Source organism: Hippocampus zosterae, chromosome 3 (genome assembly GCF_025434085.1).
Source record: "Hippocampus zosterae strain Florida chromosome 3, ASM2543408v3, whole genome shotgun sequence".
Taxonomy (NCBI): domain Eukaryota; kingdom Metazoa; phylum Chordata; class Actinopteri; order Syngnathiformes; family Syngnathidae; genus Hippocampus; species Hippocampus zosterae.
In genome coordinates this window covers 20,531,791-20,552,149 of record NC_067453.1, presented here as the reverse complement: position 1 = coordinate 20,552,149, position 20,359 = coordinate 20,531,791, and the positions used below count along the sequence as shown (strand labels likewise).

General features: G+C 41.0%; 1 long non-coding RNA gene across 2 annotated transcripts in view; it reads left to right on the top strand.

Annotated features, from left to right (window-relative positions):
• LOC127597976 (uncharacterized) overlaps window positions 1-20,359 on the top strand; it is a 39,912-nt gene that overhangs the window by 2,288 nt on the left and 17,265 nt on the right. Inside the window, exons 2-3 of one of the 2 annotated variants that reach the window (XR_007961819.1) lie at window positions 322-427; window positions 9,501-10,789. This is a non-coding gene — a long non-coding RNA (uncharacterized LOC127597976). Of the gene's footprint in view, window positions 1-321; window positions 428-9,500; window positions 10,790-20,359 lie in introns of those variants that run through there. The other variant, XR_007961820.1, reaches the window with a different exon arrangement.

Genomic DNA, 20,359 nt, shown 5'->3' with positions numbered 1-20,359 from the left:
GCAACAACCTTACTGAACTCCTTAAGTCTTGTGAAACATTTCAAGGTGAATCACATTTCAAGGCTGGCACACTGCATGAGACGAAGCCGCCCTTAAAAGCCAGGCAATATTTTATTCCTGTCAATTCTGAATCAACCATCACTGTTGCAATTTCATTAATGTAATGTCTTGTGACTCAAAATATTTCTGATTTGTCTTCATTTTTGAAAGTCTCTTTTCTGGGAAGCCTTCTCATCATTAGTTGTCGTCAGAGGATTACGTTGTAAGTCCATAATGGTGATTCATTTGTGATTTTTAATAACATTTGCCCTGATCTTTTAGGGTTCTTCAACTGGCAATTAAGAGGAACTACGATCATGCAATGTAAAATGGTCCCTTCCTTTTCCTGGCGTAGATTGCCTTCCACCGACCTTCCCTCTTATAGACAGTAACTGCACACAACATCAAAATTATCAACTAGCATGGCATCCCTTAGCGAACGTTTTAATAGTCTCACAATTTGTCCAACATGAGTTTTGGTTTAGGCACTTGGGAAATTATGCACAATTTTTTGTTTCATTCTTCATTTTTTGCTCCCCAAAGGTTGCTTGGCAAGTCAATTCACATTGGGTCATATAGCAAAATATTACCTCCATATTAAGTCCTGTCACCCGAAGGCCTTCTGGAAGTCCTGGCTAATTTGAAGCGATATTTTTCTTGTGCTCAGCACCACGCTGCCTCGATCATAATCAATGAGCCTTGTAACACTCAATTAGGACATAATTGGATTTGTAGAAAGTAATCCAGATTGGAGTCGGCTCCATGAAGGGTCGCGTTGCACCGTCGGCAGTTTCATTGAAGCTGAACTGGGTCTAGTTCAGTTCATGAAAGTATTTTGATGGTGACAGTTTTGTTCTAAGGAAAAAAAAAAGTCCCAAAACAGACCGCGTTTGACCATAGAGCATCTACAATACAGTATACATCTTCCACTAGGTTGCACTTAAACTTGAACTGTTGATTGTTCCAAAGCATTCGCTCGAAAAAATTCGATTTCAGTCCTACTGAGATTTATTTCCTCTTTTATAAGCTCTGAAAATGGGACGGTACATGTAAGGTGACAAGTACAAATCTTCCATTTCCTATTAAAGTGCTTGTGGTTAGGTCGGTCTGTGGATTCGTAGCACGGAGGCAATGTCGAATCACCTCATCATTATCTTTTCAAACGTTTCCGAGACAATACATCACCCAAGAGAACATACGTGCTATCGAATTGAATTTTCACAATCTGCTGATATCTTAAACGACATCTTGGTTTGTGTGTGTCACCTTGTATATAACCATGTTCAGTTACAATAGCTTTTGCTTTGTTACTTTGATCTAACGAACAAAATGGAAAAAGTGCAGTAGTGTGTTGAGGATGAAAATCATTTTCAAGGGAGAAGCGTTACACAGACATTTGGTGAGGTTTTTTTCCTTCTTCACACATGTGTTGTTACTACTGTTTTACAATGAAATCGATGGCATCCATGCCATGTCCTCTATTTGGCCATTTTATGTGCGTGTTGTTTCAGGATCTCTTAGACGTAAATCTAAAGGCTTCGCTTTTGCTTATGAGTGGAGATCTTGTTGAGTCTTATTGTTTTTATCTTATCTCATCACGATTGACCCACATTTTTTCTACTCTGTAAGACTATGTTTTGACATGTTCATTGCAGAGCCAATCAGATGGCAAAAACAAAATGTATTTTTCCTGTACATAGACATTTATCCTGCCAATTTCATATGACGGGAAAACATGCACTGAATTTAGGTTTGCCACATGCAAGACCGATGGTGCATTTGCATGTTTCACATCTCTAGGTTTTTAATTATGAGATGAAATTTTCTGCCCAGCATGTCAAAAGTAATTGCTTTCAAAATTGGAGGTTTGCCAAAATATCCCACAGGAGCTAATTGAGGGTAGCGAGTGCTGATGAGTTTGTCTGATCATATGGGCTTGTACGACTGCATATTTTATGTATGAATGTGTGTGTGTGTGTCTGTGTGTGCGTTACAGTTTGCATTTACAGACTGCATTCATGGCGTGTTATTCAAACATGTATACGAACACAAAAGATGGCAAATCAGCAATTTAAGGTGTTGGCAGGCCTAATGCTCAGGGACAAGGACACATGTCTCTGTCTATCAGCAGAGTATAAAGTCAATGAGACAAATGACCAAATTCAAAGAGAGGTGGTTCTTCCCTCCTGGTCTGGTGTTCGATTGGTCCTGATGAATAATGAGGTCACCGGGTGAGTCTGCAGATGCCTTCTGTGTGTGTCCACAGAGGTTTGACTTTCACATGTCGCTGCTGGAATGAGGCTGAGACAGACGCCTGTCCGGGTGATCAGCAGCTGTGTGCCACATCCTCTCTGCTTAGTCCCCCCCCCCCCCCAAAAAAAACCTAAAAACAAAACATGTCTTTTATGTTCAGATCCAAATAACATCAAATGAATTTCAGATTAGGTGATCATTCCAATCTGAAAATATGAACAAATATGTTGTAAAGCAAGAACTCAGGGTACCGTATTTTCACTACTATAAGGCGCCATTAAAAGTCTTACATTTTCTCCAAAATGGACAGGACGCCTTATGATGCGGAGCGTCTTTTGTATGCGCTGCGTTCCGAAATCTGACTGACAGCCGACACGCTGTTTATATAGAGAAAAGGCGGAAGTGACTGTGGCCAGGCATGCGGGAAAGAAGTCGGCCAATCAGGGAAGGGTGGGCGTGTATATATACATATATGGAGAGGGAGAGAGAGAGAGAGAGAGAGAGAGAGAGAAGGCAGATGTGAGAGAGGACAGGCGTGCTGGGGAGCAGTCCGCCAATGGGCGAAGGGTGGGCATGTAAGTGGACGCTAAAGGGACGCCGCAAGCAGGTACCAACACCTGTATAGTGTGGCAATGTGTATTGTTGCAAAACAACTTCGGTTTTGGTTTCTAAGAACCCCCGAAAATAAATTCGACAAAGAGACACGCCTATGAAGCTCAGTTCAAACTTCAAGCCATCGGTTATGCTTTTGGCATGCGTGCCCATCTCACAGCAGCGGTGAAAAAACAAGTCAAGCAAATTAACTCTGAGCTTGCCGTTATTCCCGGAGGCTTGACTAAAGAACTCCAACCGCTGGACATCGGCATCAACCGGGCGTTCAAAGTAAAGTTGCGAACGGCATGGGAACAATGGATGATTGGTGGCAAACACAACTTTACAAAGAGTGAGAGGCAGCGCTGGGCGAGTTACGCCACAATTTGCAAATGGATTGGGGCTGCTTGGACGAATTTGTCTGCTTGCACTGTTGTTCGAGTTTTTGGCAAAGCCGGCATAATTTCTGTGGAGCCACATGGCAATGAGAGTGACTCTGACAACGAGAGGGAATGCAGCGTTTTTGATGGATTACGGTATTTGCACAATTGTTCAATTCTTTCTACACACACACGCGCTGCCACCATGTTTCGCTCTGTTCTTTACTTTCAAATGTGGGAAAGCTTCACACGAGAGAAATGTTGACTTTGCTGTTGCTACTCCTTCTTTCCGCTCGGCAATGCGTAGCAACTCACACGTTAGCATGTGATGCGTTCAATGACAACTGGGATGTGCAGTCCTCTGCTTCTGATACAGAGGATGAGGACTTTGATGGATTTCTGGGTGATGATTGATCGAAAAACGTGAGAACATTGCACGATGGCTAAATAAAATACACCCGAACTCAGTTCTGCTTTCGTTGCCTTTTTAAAAACGTGTTTTAGCGTGTATCCGTATGTCTTGGCATGCTACCGTATGCTTCAAGCTAACGTGTTAGTGTGCGGGCATGCATGTTTTACCACTGTAAAACTGCGCCCATTAATACAGTGCGGTTTGTCTATGTGTAAAATACAGAAATGGCACCCATTAATGAGACTGCGCCCAACCGTATGGTGCGTCAAATGGTTGTGAAAATACGGTATTTAAAAAAAAAAAAGTTAATTTTAAAAAATGAGTGTCAGTGGTCCGGTAAATTACAGAAGGGTGGAGTTAACCGTCAGTGTGGAGTACCGGTAAATATTTTTGACTAGCAAATACAAACCCAATTGCAATGAAGTTGGGGCGTTTTGAAAATCTTTTTCAATTGAATGCACTACAAAGAATATATTTATTGTTCAAACTGATAAACTTTCTTTGTAGCAAATAATCATTAACTTAGAATTTTATGGCTGCAACACTTTCCAAACAAGCTGGATCAGGGTCATGTTTACCACTGTGTTACATCAGCTTTTCTTTTAAAAACATTCAAAAAGTGTTTTGGAACTGAGGACACTAATTGTTGAAGCTTTGTAAATTGATTTTTTTCCCCCATCCTTGCTTGATGTGCATCTTCAGCTGAACATTCCGTGCTCTCTGTTGTCATATTTTACATTTCATAATGTACAACACATTTTCAATGGTCTGGACTGCAGGCAGGCCCGTCTAATACCTGCACTCTTTTACTATGAAGCCACGCTGTTGTAACACGTGTAGAATGTGGTTTGGTATTGTCTTGCTGAAATAAGCAGGGGTGTCCATGAATAAGACTTGGATGGCTGCACATTTTTCTCCAAAATATGTGTACAACTTTCACAGATGTGTAAATTAAGTTATACACCAGTAATCATCCCCGTTGTACGGGATACACAGTGTGTTATAATAATAATAATAATAATACATTTTATTTGTGGGCGCCTTTCTAGAAACTCAAGGACACCTTACAACAAGCAGTTAAAATCACGAGTACAATGTTAAAAAACTACATCAAATAAGATAAGTTAGGTTGGTTTTATTGAGCATGGAAAGGTAAACTACCCAGTGAGCTTCCCTGCTACTCCTGTATGTCACTGTAAATAAATTGCGATGATTGCTTTGAAGACTGGGAGGTGGTCATCGGGATGATTTATTTTAAAAAAAAAAAAAAGCTTTGTCCCAAATGGCCGAGTGGATGGGAATGCGAGTGTGTTCTCATCTCTGTCAATCCCGTTGAGACATTGCCGTCGCACCGCAAAGGTCCCCCGCAATGATCACTCACACTGGCCTCCATTAGCAAAAGGCTGCTCTCCACATGTCGCCGCGTGAACAAAGAGATGGTTTCATCTGACACCGGGATGATGGTGCCAGCCGCCATAAATCAGATTTTAAGTCAACATGGGCTTATGTCTGAATAAAATGTATGGGAAAATCTTGAACTGGTGGCGATAGTTGGAATTGGAAACATCTTATGAAGAAATAATTGAGAGAAAATCTGATATAGTACAGTACATCAGAATCAGGAAGTCAAGTTTAACAATGTATTATACGATACAGCACAGGTGTCAAACCCAAGGCCAGATCTGGCCCACCGCATCATTTTATGTGGCTCACGAAAAAAAATCAACCGCGTCAACATCTATGACACTTGCTAAAATCTGCACCAAAATTTCAAGTTGTCATGTAATAAATAGGGCGGCCCGGTAGTCCAGTGGTTAGCACCTCGGCTTCACAGTGCGGAGGTACCGGGTTCGATTCCAGCTCCGGCCTCCCTGTGTGGAGTTTGCATGTTCTCCCCGGGCCTGCGTGGGTTTTCTCCGGGTGCTCCGGTTTCCTCCCACATTCCAAAAACATGCGTGGCAGGCTGATTGAACACTCTAAATTGCCCCTAGGTGTGAGTGTGAGTGCGAATGGTTGTTCGTCTCTGTGTGCCCTGCGATTGGCTGGCAACCGATTCAGGGTGTCCCCCGCCTACTGCCCGAAGACAGCTGGGATAGGCTCCAGCACCCCCCGCGACCCTAGTGAGGATCAAGCGGCTCGGAAGATGATGAATGAATGTAATAAATAGGCATGTTGAGCATTGCAAGCGTTTTCATCTTGTACATTACAGAAACTTGAACAACAGGGGATCATACTACTCTCCTTGACTTTTGATTTCAAAATCTATTGATTGTGTACTTTATATGTAATAATACGAGGAGGTGATTAAACATTTATGCATTTATGCAATTATTTGCTAGGGTTGACATGTATTCGCATTCAAGGCTCTTCTCGCTTTCAGTGACATCATCACATTGATTCCTGCAATGGACATCACTCTCACAAGTGACTCATATTTCCCAGTGAGGTTACACGATAATCTCGTCACGGAAGCCCAAGCGGGGTGCCGCATAGGTTGGCAGGCTTGCGATACATCCTGTCATGTCTTATTAATGCCTTTTTTAGTTTTCTGTATCATGCTCTTTGCGGTTTAATTCCGACCACTCTTTTTTATCATGTGATTATCCTGCTGAGCTCAAGCAGCGACTCGCTACTCTGGCACGGACCAAGAACATCACCTCATTCGGGTAGTGACAGATTGTCATTTAGCAACACATGATTCTGAAATGAACTGAAATTTTAATACGGCATTCATTTTATTCCTAAAACAATACTTTTGTTTTTTTCTGAGAGCCTCCAGTGTTTTACACTGCTTACAATCATAGTAGGGTTTCCATAGTGTATTGTCATCACCTTTTTCTTTCTTATTTGCGAAATATTCATACGTCTAATAAATTTGCTGATTTTTTTCCCTCCAATTGCAAGACAAACCGTGTAGGTATATTACTTTAACCCGATTTTTTCATTAATCTTAATCTATTTTTATGTCCATGTTCCCACTCCATTTTACTACCACATGGCGGCCTGCTAGAGTCCTTATCACAGTACAGCTCTGCTTCTGCAAGCAATAATTTAATTGTTAACATTTTTCCATTCACTTTGAGTAAGCAGGACCTGCATCTATCAGTCTTCCTGTGTCGTCGTGGTTACTATCAGTCTCATCTCTCAAAGCGCTTGTGCATGTGCTGCTGGACAATTTAATATCGCCCAGCTTCATTTAGACGGCTATTAAGTACAAGTCATGCAAATAATTTGCAGTGATTTGCACCTCCGCTGTAGACAATGATCGATGCTTCCATTGTTCCTACTCGTGTATGCTGTTCATCCCATCACATTCTGTTTTTATTTTTATTTTATTTTTTTAAGTAGCTCACAGTCTTGGATAAAGAACATTCAAAGGATATAAGAACATGGGCTGTATTTCCGTTGCCATTATTGACTATTCTCCTGTGCTGAGACTACAGTAGTTGATTGACAGGTAGAATCCCAGAAAACCTCAGCTCCACGTAATTGCTCAGGGTCAGAAGGCAGCAAACCTCCACATCCCATATCTTCTCTCTGCTGGCTGTTATTTTTCCACCTTCTACTTATAACATAGCTTGCTTGGAATTACTTACTAGTCTTTTTCCCAAGTGATGTGTTGCAGCAGCACTAGCATCATATACCTGTACTTATTTTTTTCCATCAAATTCCAAAACCAAACTCAATACTTGCTGGGATTTACCTTCACTGCCTAACATCTTCATATCTTAATACACCGATATGTATCAGACACACTAATTGTGTGTAATTGTATCGAAAAGTAAATGACAGCCTGTGCTGCAACAGTAGTACAAGAAAATTAACAGTGCGACATCTTAAAGGCGCAGTTAAAATTATCAAGTCAAATCACATAAACATTTGATTACAGATCAATACCCATGTTGCATATCATAGTCAAGAACAGCTCACTGGAAGTGGAGGTATTTGTTCATAAAATACCTTTGAATATATTTTGTCCTTCGGGCGGCTTTTAAGTGACAGTGGAGTACTTCGGCGTGTACGATACAATGTTTTTTTGAAGAAATTTTTTTTGGGGGGGTTATCAGTTTCATAAGTATTGATTGGCCTGCTTGCATGTTTGTCAACATCTGTTATTGGACAGAATTCTCCACATCTTGAGAAATACTTAACTGTTTCCTCAAACGTTAATATTGATAACATGCCACAAATTTGGGTGCTTTTCAACTGTTTATCACAAAGTCATACTATAGCACAAAGAAACTACATCGGCTTACTTTTTACTTTATGACATTTATTACAATTTATTTGTAAAAGTATGACACTTGCACATGGAGTATATCGTCCACAATATTTAAAATATATATCCTGTAACCCCAAAAAAGGCAAGTGCAATAATTCCACTTTTTTTGTGCTCACTGAGAAACAATTTTCTTTTTTTTTTTTTGCCAATTTACAAAACAAATAATACTTCCATTTTTGAAAAACGAATCAGAGCCTTTTGAAATATCATCTTCCATCATAACCGTTGAAACCCGGCAACTGGAGTCTTGCCTGGCGACAGCAGGTTGTGCAGGGGAATGTTGATTTCATGTGGCGCTGAAAAAGACCTTGCGGTGAGGAAGAATGCGGCTTCATTGTGCAGCGCTAATTATCCAGACGACTTCCATCAAGAAGCAGGCAGAGAGCTGCTTGTTCAAGGTTGCCATCTGATGTGACGCGCAGTGTTCTTGAAACCTGTTGAAAAGCTGCAGCATGTGTTGTGAAATAGCCTGTTGCTTAGGAACCAGTGTGACTTCATGCATGCATAAGAGCAGGCTTTGTTCAGGTCTTGGATGACCAATTCTTTAATCGATCCGTTTTTTTTTCCATTTGCAGGACTTGAACTTTCCTACTAAAATGCCAATTCAAATTAAAACACTTGTTTGTAACATGAGTTAAGTGTGTAGCCAAACAAGCAGGGTATGGAAATGTCATTGTGTTAGAACTAAGCACGAAGCAAACATATGTTTATTTCCTCTTTTCACACGCTTAGAATATTGAGAGTGATGTGCGAAAACACATTCTCGGGTTGTTGTGATGGTGAGGTGTCATAAGATGACACCCATACATTTATTATTAAAATACACTGGTCAGTAGTGGTTACATTATGCCTCCACTCAGTGCAATTTCTATACCACTTATCCTTATTAGGGTCACGGTGTGTGCTGTGGCTTACTTTATCTGACGTTGGGTGAGAAATGGGGTACACCCTTGACTGGTGTCCAGCCATTTGCAGGACACAAATAATGACAAGCATTCACAGTCACGTTCAACAATTCTGTGTCTTCAAATAAGCATTATGCTTTAAAAACAAAACAAAACAAAACATACATTGTCTTGAGAGTCATTCATTATAGTACAGCATAAGAATAGGTAGAAGTGTAATATGTAGGACATTCAGACACTTCTTAAAGTACACTTGCACAAGCTCATGAATTTATATTTTTATGACCAAATTACACTTTAAGACCTTTTTACACGGAAACAAAAATATTTTTTTTTAAATTATGCTGTGTTGCATGCGTGTAATTTGGGACATCATTTTTGCTGTCTTGATGGATTGTCACGTTCATACATGCAGCTCCCCCCAAATCTGTCCTTGACGAGTGAAAAGCAGAAAAGCTCTGGATGCCGTCCCGCCCTCACACCTTGATTCGCACCTCCCGCTGGGAAGGAGAGTGCCGGTCAAAGGAAAATGGCGGCGGCAGTTGCCATCAGTGGGGGCAGCATCCGAGTAGCTGCAGCACTTCAAATGGAATGTGAGGTTTTCAAGCTATAGAAGTCATAAATATTTCATCTGCCAGCAGCTTTGAGGAGACGAGAGGGGGCAGGCCAACCAGGCACCAGCCCGGCGCTTCCGGGCTTCGAACACCAAACCGCAGCTCTCGGAGACAAAAGATAGGGATGGGGCGGGGGGATGGTCCTCTTGAAATGTGAAACAACAACAAAAATCTTTTGTATACTAAAACTGAACAAAAGAACAATTATTAAAGTCATGCATTTGCTACCAGCTGAGTGGCACATCTCGTGCACACACAAAAAAAAGCAACAACATATATTTTCCCTAGCCATTACATATTACATAACCTTTGAAATCTTAATTACAACTATAATTAATCATTCATGAACTTGCTATCACCTGCAGGTGAGCGTCTTCACATAAAGTGCTGTGAAGAAGCTGAATGTGTGTCCTCACTGGTTCATAAATAAAAAATAAACTCATTGCACTAGCCAAAAGCATCCAGGTCTTATGTCTTAGCTCTTTTCTTTTTTTTGTAAAAGGTGAGGAGAAAAATAAAAATAGGCTGATGTAAAAGCTTCCTGTCATAAATTGCTGTCCCCTTACCGTAAGCGGCGGGTGGAGCAAGGAAGAAGGCTGCAAATTTAATGACCTTTTTTTTTTCTTCTCTCCCTGGCTCTCTCCCTGGGTTCATAGTCTGTGTCAAAGTTAATGCATTATGAGGCTGGCATCCTTGTTTTAAGCAATCCGTGTTACCGTAAATGGGCTGGTCATAAATGACTGCCAAAGGTGAACTACTGATCTACTTTTCCACTAACGTTACCCGACGGACCTCTTTTAATTTGATCAGCGGTAGGCAGAGTAGCCCAAGAGAAAATCAAGTCAGACTACTGTTACTTCATCATAATCTGATTCAATTCATGGGAACAATTAGTCTGCCAAATTATTAATGGCATAAGAGTAACTAACCAATGAGAAAACTACCCAAGTACTGCGTAACCGATGAGTAAAATTACAATTATTTGTTTAAATCCCGCAAGACTGTCAAAACAAAAGTATAAAATAGAAATATGCAAAATGAAATATTTCTGCGAGGCAATATTTGATAAAATAATAAACTGAAGAAAATTCTGGAAAATAAAGGGGTTTAAATGAAAATCCTACATTTTTGTTTATACCATACTCGTTCCAGCACCACCCAGTGAATTTTGTAGAGTAGATTTTCCTCGAAAAGTAAAATTGTCTTTAAAAAGACAATTTGGTCTAAACAGAGTAGAATTTACTCTAGGACGAAAGTAAAATATTCTGTCAATTTTACAACTGAAACATATTTGAGCGATATTTATCCATCCATCCATTCACGCTTACAGTCACACCTAGGGACAATTTAGAGTGTTCCATTAACCTGCCATGCGTGTTTTTGGAATGCGGGAGGAAACCAGAGTACCCATATAAAAACCCAGGTAGGCACGGGGAAAACATGCAAACTCCACACAGTAAGGCCGGAGCCGGAATCAAACCCTGCACCTCTGCACTGTGAAGTGGAGGTGCTAACAAGTCATCCACCGTAATGCCCAGGAGCATTATTTACTTGGAACAAAAAAACTTTCATCCAAAATGAAATGGGCAATTTTTGAATATATTTTACTTGCATAATATTAATTTACTAAAAAGAAGTCACTCAAGGAACAAACCCACATGATCACTCGACCACATCAGGCTTGCCACTCCTACTGAAAGTGCAATTGGCATTCACAAGCTGCGTTTGACCTGCCGGTTTAATTCCACATAGCATTCTTTTTACAAACATAGACTGAGACAGCCTCTTGCATGCTTCTCAGGTTCTTGATGGAAATTGGGACATTTTTAGGGTTGATCGATTGATGCTGGGTCTATTTATTCATTGACGGCCAGTCCCGAAGGAGCAGTGACATCCCGATGACGCTGTGCATTTCTTCAATAGATTAGGGGCATCATGATTTCACAAGGGCACTTGAGCACCAAGCTGTACGACTGGAAGCCGGTGGCACGTTTCTTGCGTCCCCGCTAAGGGGGATTATAGGCCTGAAGGGAGAGGGATCATATTTGATTAGCACGTTCGAAAGGTTTATGTGATTAGCTTGGCATTTTGAGCTGCACTCCTGATTTCATTGCATGAGGTTTTGCGAAAGAATCACAAATTGCTTTGCAACATTTTTTACTCCTGTGGAATGCTGCTGTAATTAGCTTCTGATAAATACTAGTGAATGAAGAAAAAAAAGACTCACTTTAATCTTATTTGGTACCTGATGATTTCGCTTGGTAACTCTCTGGTAGTGTGAATGTCTACTGAGCATTGGTATGTTTGAGAAGGCACATTTTCTTTTTTTTGTTTTTGAGGGGTTTTTTTCTTTTGTATGAGGTTGTGTAGCTCTACTTAATGTTGTGGCTGACTTGTTGCTGTGTCTGATTTGGTTATTCCTTGTGATCAGTAGCATAATTACACAATACTGTTTACAGGGAGAAAGCATTTGACAGGAAATCTCAGCCGCTGTGGGTAGAGGAGTCAGGAGTGAGCGGTTACAAACTCCAACCCACGCACAGCAATCTCCCAAGAGGAGAGACTCTCCATTGAGCTCCCGGAGCTGCAGGCCTTAAGGGAGGCTGAGCAGTCAGAGTGCAACATGACAAAATAAGATCAAATTCAGCTTCACTTTGTACGTTCAATGCAAAGAGCAAGGTAGGCCTAAAAAAAAAATCTGTCTGGATCATGTTTGACAAACTTGTTTTTTGTTAGATGTAGCCAGTTCACTCATGAGGAGATTCCAAAATAAATCGTGTTATGGTAGCAAAACTATTGCATTTTTGTAGTCCTGATAATTTAACAATGCACGATGAAATGTTTCCTTTGTTGTGTTGTGGGACAGGATTGTCGGCAAAAGGTCATTCTCAGTCACGGATTTTTAATCTCCGACTTAAAAAAAAAACAAAAAAAAAACAGCTGACGCTAATTGCTCGGCTCATTCATGTAACGTGATTTGTGCCTTCTAAGTGACAGAATAATTCTACCCAAGGCTCCATAGCACTCTCATGGAGTGTGGCAGTGATAGCAGAACATGTGAAGGGAATGCTGATGACCCAAGCAGCGCAATTTTTCCCGAATCCTCTTCCCTTTTGTTCACAAGGCTGCTGCATACGCCTTTATGGATAACTCCTCCTTTTTTGCGGCAAGGCAACATAATTGGTGGAGAGCAAAGTCACACGTCAATCGATTCGGCGGCACAACTGTTGCTAAGGTACTTTGAATGGCTAGTTGGCCATCGCAGCTTTTCATCCGCCTCTTAAGTGCTGGGAGACGGCATGGAATGTGTGACAAGTGTGAAAATCTCGGCATCGGTCAGTTTCTCATCATCATTGCCCAGACAACACGTTGATCAACACTGTCCGTCGTCGCTGGCTGCAAGCAGCGTGTGTTAATGGGCTTTGACCCACAATAGGCTGGTCCTCCCTTGATTCGACTTCTTTCATATAGTCTGCCTCAAGAAATTGGGCAGACACATGCTGTCTGCAGATAGGCGTGTTTCAAAAGAAGCATGAGGAAGCTTGAGTTCATCCTCAGTTCAGAACCCATGTCGAGGCAAAACTACTTCAATGTGTGCTGAAAGCACCATCTCTTCAATATACACCTACTTTAGATATGCCTTCAGCACTGTGCCTTTAGTCTTGAAATATCTTTCCATTATCCGTCGTTTGATCTGCTTTAAATACCTGGTAAAGTGAATGCAAAGATTGTTTCTAATTACATGATAATTGCTGAAAAGACATGGAAAGACGGAAACAAAACAAATCTATATATGGTATGTGTGTGTGTGTGTATATAAAAAAAAATATATATATATATATATGTGTGTGTGTATGTTGTACATTGATGCAGATTTACTAGATTAAGATGACTCCACCATCCTAAACTCCACTGCAAGGTGTATTGCCTTGCACCTCACTTTTTGAGGAGACCTTTTTTAGATTTAGGATCACCTTGGCTTAGTCTACCATTACCATCATACTCATCCTCATCATAGCTGACTATAGCGAGTAGATTGAGAGCCGCCGGCCCCGTCTGTGAAAGCGGGGGAGGCTCATCATGGTGTCATACTGTCTGGGCGCAGCAGTGTGAGGCGCTGGTCTGCCTGGGACTGTTGATATTGAGTTGGAAGGAGCGCCCCGGGCACCATTCATCAAAAAGAAGCCTTTTCTACTTTGGGAATAGACATGAATAATCCATGCTTTCTTTACCCTTTCCAGTGTATCTATGTGTAGCACATTACATTTGCTGTTGCCTTTATTCGGAAAATCCGCTCACTCTATTTGTTTTCATTCATTCTTTCATACATTCTTGTTTATTCAGACAAAAAAAAGCAAATTATATATCTGCGGTATCATGCGCTTTTTGATGATGTGTGGAAAAATGGTGACAAACGAGCTCTTTGCTGTTATAACACAGCACACCACCCATGTAGTGTATGTGCAGTTTCATCTGTTTGCCCAAATCTTCCTATTTGTATTTAATAATTGAATGCCGCTATAATAGAATATATCACTTGTAATATGTTGCACAGTCTGAACAGGAGAAATGATGCAGATGGTTTTAAAATAGATGAGCAGTACAAAGCATTGAAACATCATGTGGCTGTTCATTAGATCAAGAATGTTCTAATTATATTTGAGGAAATCTACCAGTCGAGTTTGGAACTGGATGTTTAAGCAGCTCCAAGCCGCCTGGATACTGTGTGTCAAGAACACACGTTATGGATACATTGTGCTTTGGGGGGACTTTGTAGTTTGCCGTTATTTATGATGGTTCTAAACATTGATTTGTGTGTTGTTGTTAATGAAGGACCCTCTTGAGACCCTCGAATTATAGTCACTGGATGTCAAGTCCCTGCTTATATGAACTCATATTTTTCATTTGAAATCTCAAAAGACATACATCAGCATCTCTGGCCTTTGGCATGATCAACACTTGCCTCGTCCATTAGGCAGTGACTGAAGCAGAAAATGTTTCATTCCACAAATGATATCTTAATGGACTACTGCCCCACTGTGGCAGTAAACTTACTGGAGCCAGGTGCCAAATTGAAGCCATTTCCTTCATTTTTATTGTCCTGGCTCACGACTCTATTTCCAGCTGAGGTCTCTTACTATGACCAGGAAGACCGACATATTCCACTAACACTACAAGGAGTATGCTTGAATTGTCCCTCTGGACCAACTAATGTTATTTTTAATTGGGTTCAATATTCTCCCATCAAACAGTGTGATTATATTTGAATGGGGGGGGGGGGGGTCCCAATTTTGTCCATTCCCGACCAAGGAGGACAAATGCCAGATAAAGATTTAAAAAAAAAAAAGAAAATTCTCAAGTTGACCTACAAGATTATTTTAAGTGTTTTAAGAGTGATTTTGTCCTGATAATTTTGTCCAAAATGGGTAAACAATTTTAATGAAATGTTAAATGTGGTCAGTATTTATCACATGCTGGTGGAACGATGGCCTGAGAGTGCTTATTCAAATATACTACGCCCTAGAAAAAGTCTACTTTAAAACTGTCTCCAGATTCCCCCGCCCCACGGTATTTTTTTTTTAATTTGTAGTTTCCCGTTTAAAAAAAAAAGTAACAAAATAAATAATAACCCCTAAACTGCCATTATTCCATGTTGGTGTCTCCCCCCGTCTGTTTCTTTGGTTTTTGTTTTTGTTGGACCATATTTGATCATGATAGATTTCTGTCTTGAAGATTGAGATGAGATTGGTAGATTAGTGTTGGAGCAGAATCTTGAAGTGTGTGTGTGGTGTGCTGTGTTGATATTATTATCGCATACCTCACATAGTACTACCACAACTTCATTATCCCTGATTTTCCTCTTCACATGCGGAGTCTGTAAAAGACAAATATAAATAGTCTTTACGTGTATAGAACACAATACGAGATGCGATACGCCAGTAAATACAATGCTGCCGTTTTATTGGCAAGTTGTGTGTGTGTGTGGGGGGGGGCGGACAAATACAAAAGGACAGGGAAAGAAAGATGGCAGGAACACCGACAGCCAGAACGACACCATAAAGATTATGAGAAAATATTATGCGGCTATGAGATGGGCTAGAAAGTAGTCGAGAGTCTATCTACTGAAAATGAATAGATAAAATAAGATATCCTTTATTCGTCCCACACTGGGGAAATTTACATTTAAAATGCATGTTGGATCAAAATATAAATAATTTTTTTATTTTTATGTGATCAGAACCTTGCATAACGGTCCCGCCCACCTATCCGCTATCAGACAGCATGTGATGCTGCATAACTTAAACTGCTCAGTAGAGATGTTTGTTCGCACTCTAGCTCTCCCTCCCCGCCCATTCTCAATAAATCAGATTTTTAAAGCATTTTAAAACATTTAAAGCTTTTGTTGTCTAGTGCAGGAATAATTTTTTTTTCTTTCTTTTGACCCTTCCAGCCACCAACTTCCTCTCAGATGAGTCAGGCATAAAAATACGCCCCTTGATTTTATTCTGCTTCCATGAGCAGCATAATCAATATGCTTTGGCTGTGTTTTGTGCAGCGGCTGGGTGGTTTTTTTTTTGTTTTGTTTTGTTTTCCCTTCTTCAAATGCACATCAAGACAGGCACATTCTGCAATTGAGTTTTGTCCCTCAGGGCTCTGACATCAATCAGAACAGACAATGGACATCTGTTCTGTACATTACAGGCTAAAAACACCACTCGGGATGTGAGCTAGCAATTGGGAGTCCCTATTGCTGGTTTGGTCAGATGTCTGGATCAAGTCTTATCATTGAATCATGATTTCCTTGCTTGCTAATGGAATCACGCCCACTGGTCACAACAAAAACAATACAGTAGTTCCATATTTGAATGAAAAAGGATTAATCGCCCGCATCCGGGAGGTTGTTTTTCGTGAATCTCCTGGAATGTGCTCCATCGATATCGGCTAACTTGGGGAATGTGTGGGGCTCGGTTAAAGGAAAGTGCCCGTTGAATTTTGTTCTAGGTCCAAGTAGACCAGATTAATAAGCATTTTTACATGCCCCATTGATTTCTCAGGGAATGATGAATGAGTATGAATAACAAAATTCAGACATAGTGTAAGAAACAGGTTGTTATGTTTCGATCTGGTTACGTTTGGTTTTGATTCCTCATGTGCCCTTTTTTCGCCACCTGTTCTCGTTATCAGTGTTCCTGGTGTGTAACCAATTAGCTCCCTCAACCCTTTGTGTGTTGTCCAGGTGTTTCTCGTTGTCTCGTCACTTAGCTTGTATTTAGTTCCCTGAGTTTCTGCCAGTCTTTGTTGGGTCATTGTGAGCTGTGAGTATGTGAGCATATATGTGCAACAGTCACGTTTTGTTGCCTGTTGTAGTTTGGTTTGATACTTGTGATTTCCAGGCATTTTTTTTGTACTTTGACTTAGTGTTTTTTCCATTGTACTCCTGTGTGTATTTTTTGTTAAATACGTTTTGGTCAATCCACCGTGCTCCTCCCTGCCTCCCTGCTTTTTGGGGTCCTACAACTACCATCACGCAAAACTTGACACACTGAGCCCTGGCCTCTAATGTGCAGTCTGCAGTTCTGAATCAGCCTGTCTTAATTGAAACATGGGTTATAATTCAATTGCACACTAAATTTTAAGTACACATTGTAAATATAATGGTTTTTTCGTTAAGGCTACACATTATCTTTTTTTTAGCATCAAGATTTTGATAAAGCTCCCTATGCTGAGCAAGTGTAACCACTATAAGTCTCAAAATTATGAGCATCTCCAAAAGACATCTTTATTTCAAATTTACCTGTCTGCTTACATGCCTGCTAATGATAACCTAACAATAAATGATGATTCTTAGAGTTCCGTAAAATTTCTCGACCTTTGTTCTCATAATAGGAGAAAGGTTTTTTTTCCCCAACTTAATTTTTTATTGTGTATATTGTTTCCAAATGGATTTTCAGATATGTGTCAGAACCCTAATCGGTTGCACGGATGGGAGCCAACACGCATCTGGGTGAGTGACGTTAGAATCTACTCGAGCTTTGAAAGCAATTTATTTTTTCTATTTCCATGAAATCATGTTTCAGTCAACCATTTTCTATTGGTGACATGTATCTGTATCATTGCACGCTGAATATATTTGACAGCTGGGGAACCGGCCAAAGAGAAAACATTACTTTTTGTTAGGATCCAAGACTCATTCTTTCTTTCAAGAAGGGACATTTTTCTTTTATATTTCAGTGGAAAATGCATCAGTCTTGTTGTTAAAAAATGCAATTCTTTGTAATGCGTGCTTTGATATGAGTTCACTGTAAAAGACCATCAACAGCTCAGTCTGCTTAGTTGCATGATTTCACGTGCTGTTTCCGTCAATATACGTTCTGAAATCAGGATGCAGGGATATATCCATAGCTTAATCCTAGCTCCATGAAAATGTCTATGTTGTCCTGTTGGCTGTAAACTGACCGAGGGTGGGCAGGACATGGCTGTTCTCCCAGAGTCATGGCAGGGAGCTGAGCTATGGAGAGGCAGTATGTCTTCCTCTCCTCTCTCGTCGAGCTCTGTTTATTGCTCGTACTCTCCGTCTGTCACACCACACCGCACCACGCCGTAGTCACACACACACATGCACACACACGGCTCATCTTGCATCATGGCCGAAGTAGCACAGTCTCCGGAAATCTATCATCACTCCCTCCTCACTTGGTGCTAAAAAGGCCTGCCTCGCCCTTGGGGGTTGGAGTGAAGGAGGGAGGTGCGCTCCACTCTTCCTCGGAGGATCGATCTCCTGCATTCATCTATCCATCTTCTTGCCTTTACGGCTTGCCGTTTGTCTCCAAGTCATTACCGCTTGTCTGTCCACTCACACGGGGGCACTGAGTAGCTTTTGCGAGGAATCAATACTTTGCATCCCTTGCTGTTCATTCATGCATTGTATTCACTATAAATATTGGCGATGTGCATTGGATGTGCTTGACATTCTTGATGTGCATTAAATGATTAAATCGTTATATTGAGTCTTGTCTTACCGTAGTGAATTGAGTCCCTCTCACTGATCTCTCCTTCCTGCCCACTTTAGCTTTGGCGACGCTTTGCTCTTTTCTTACAACTCTTCCTGAGGTTGCGTTTCTTCCTGCATGTTCAACCTCCCCTTCCGTGCGAGGTGTATCGATCGGCCGGGTGCACTAATTATTGTGCCTGGCCTTGCATGTCTTTGCGATCTGCAGTTAGCCTTTGATCGACGCGTCTGGCTGTTTTTGCATTGCCGTTGAAAAACAGGATGGAAAAGGTTTGGATTACGGAGTATGGAAGGTTGTGACTCCTGATCTCTGTGAGACAAAAGTGACGCCTTCTTAAAGTACCACTATGTATGTCTGCGTCTCATTCAATGTGCTGCGTGTCACTTAGTTCATATGTAGTACTTACATATGTATCGTTTCATCCATGCATATAAATCTATTAGTCGTGTATATGCATATGCATGCGTGTGCACGTGAGAAAAAAAAACAGCTCTGTACATCCGGCTCTGCCTCCATCTGTGCTCACGCAGTCAACAGACTACATAATAACCAGCTCTATACACACCCGTGGATCTGTTTTGGTGTAGTCTGCTTTGTTACGTTTGAAAACAGCAGTACTCTGTAAAATGCTGCAAGTCACTGATGAGAAATTGAACCTTGGTCCTGTTTAACATGAATATTATTTGACTGCAGGATCACGAGCATCTGAATGGATGCCACAGCCTTTGCTGTCATCTGACAAAAACAAAACATGTTTGAAAATGCCTTCAAGATGTTTATCTCTTTGCACCAATGGCAAAGAGCTTTCGTGGACCTCAACTCACACAGGAATCTCTGACCTTAGATTGAATTCTACATTCATTGGCAACACATTGACAGTCCAGTCACACTGAATAATTAGCATTTTAGCGCCATTTGTAATTAGTAGGCAGTGAGGTGCTGGATTGGGAATCAATAACAAACTCCGAAGCCATTGTGCACGTTGCGCCAATGACATTTTAAAATGGAAGGTCCGCAGGGATAAGCAACACACCGGGTGGTTTGGAAATGGCATTCTTGGCAAGATGCGTGTGGCGGACCATACTAATGATGTTCCCTATTGTGTGCATTTTTTTATTTTTATTTTTTAAATGCTGAACGTTTGACTATTTGTGGTACATTGTAGCCCTCTTGCCTCTCTTTGTCACCACCTCCTCTCTTCCCCTAAACCTCCAGCCCTTCTTTGCGCTCCCTTCAAAGGAGCAAAGACTTATTTGTGGACGCACACCCTTGCGTGGGTACCATCTGCCAGGCCCCCAGGAAACCAACCAGGTGCTGGGCACACTCTCACCCCAGCCAGGCCACCACAGCACATCCTGCAGGGATCACACTCCCTGTGCCAACTGTTGATCTTCCCATAAATCTAACAATCAGCTCGACTCCGCTATCCTAAAAGCAGACTGAGCTGCATGCATGCAGTCTGGAACCACAGATGCATCCAACAAGTTGTTCGTCTCCCGCCCACATAATTTGCTGAAGCCATCCGAGAGTATTTGTTGAGGGTTGTTGTTATCCTCCGTTGTTTTGCCCTTAGGACGTTTTTCCCACAGAGATTATGTCTGGGTGGAACCACAGTTACAAGCTTCTAATTCAGAGGGTGCTGATTTCTGTGTTGGAACTATTTCATTCAGGTGCTGAGCATTCAACATGTATACAAGACTGAAATGATGGTGTGAGTTATAGTACATACTTTTTTTTAAGATTAAGATATCCTTTATTTGTCCCACACTGGGGAAATTTACAGCCTCCAGCAGCAAGAATGTAGGTAGAAAGAAGAAAGAAGAAAAAACGTATTAGTTTTGGTACAAAAACAAATTTCCTTGAAAAAAAGTC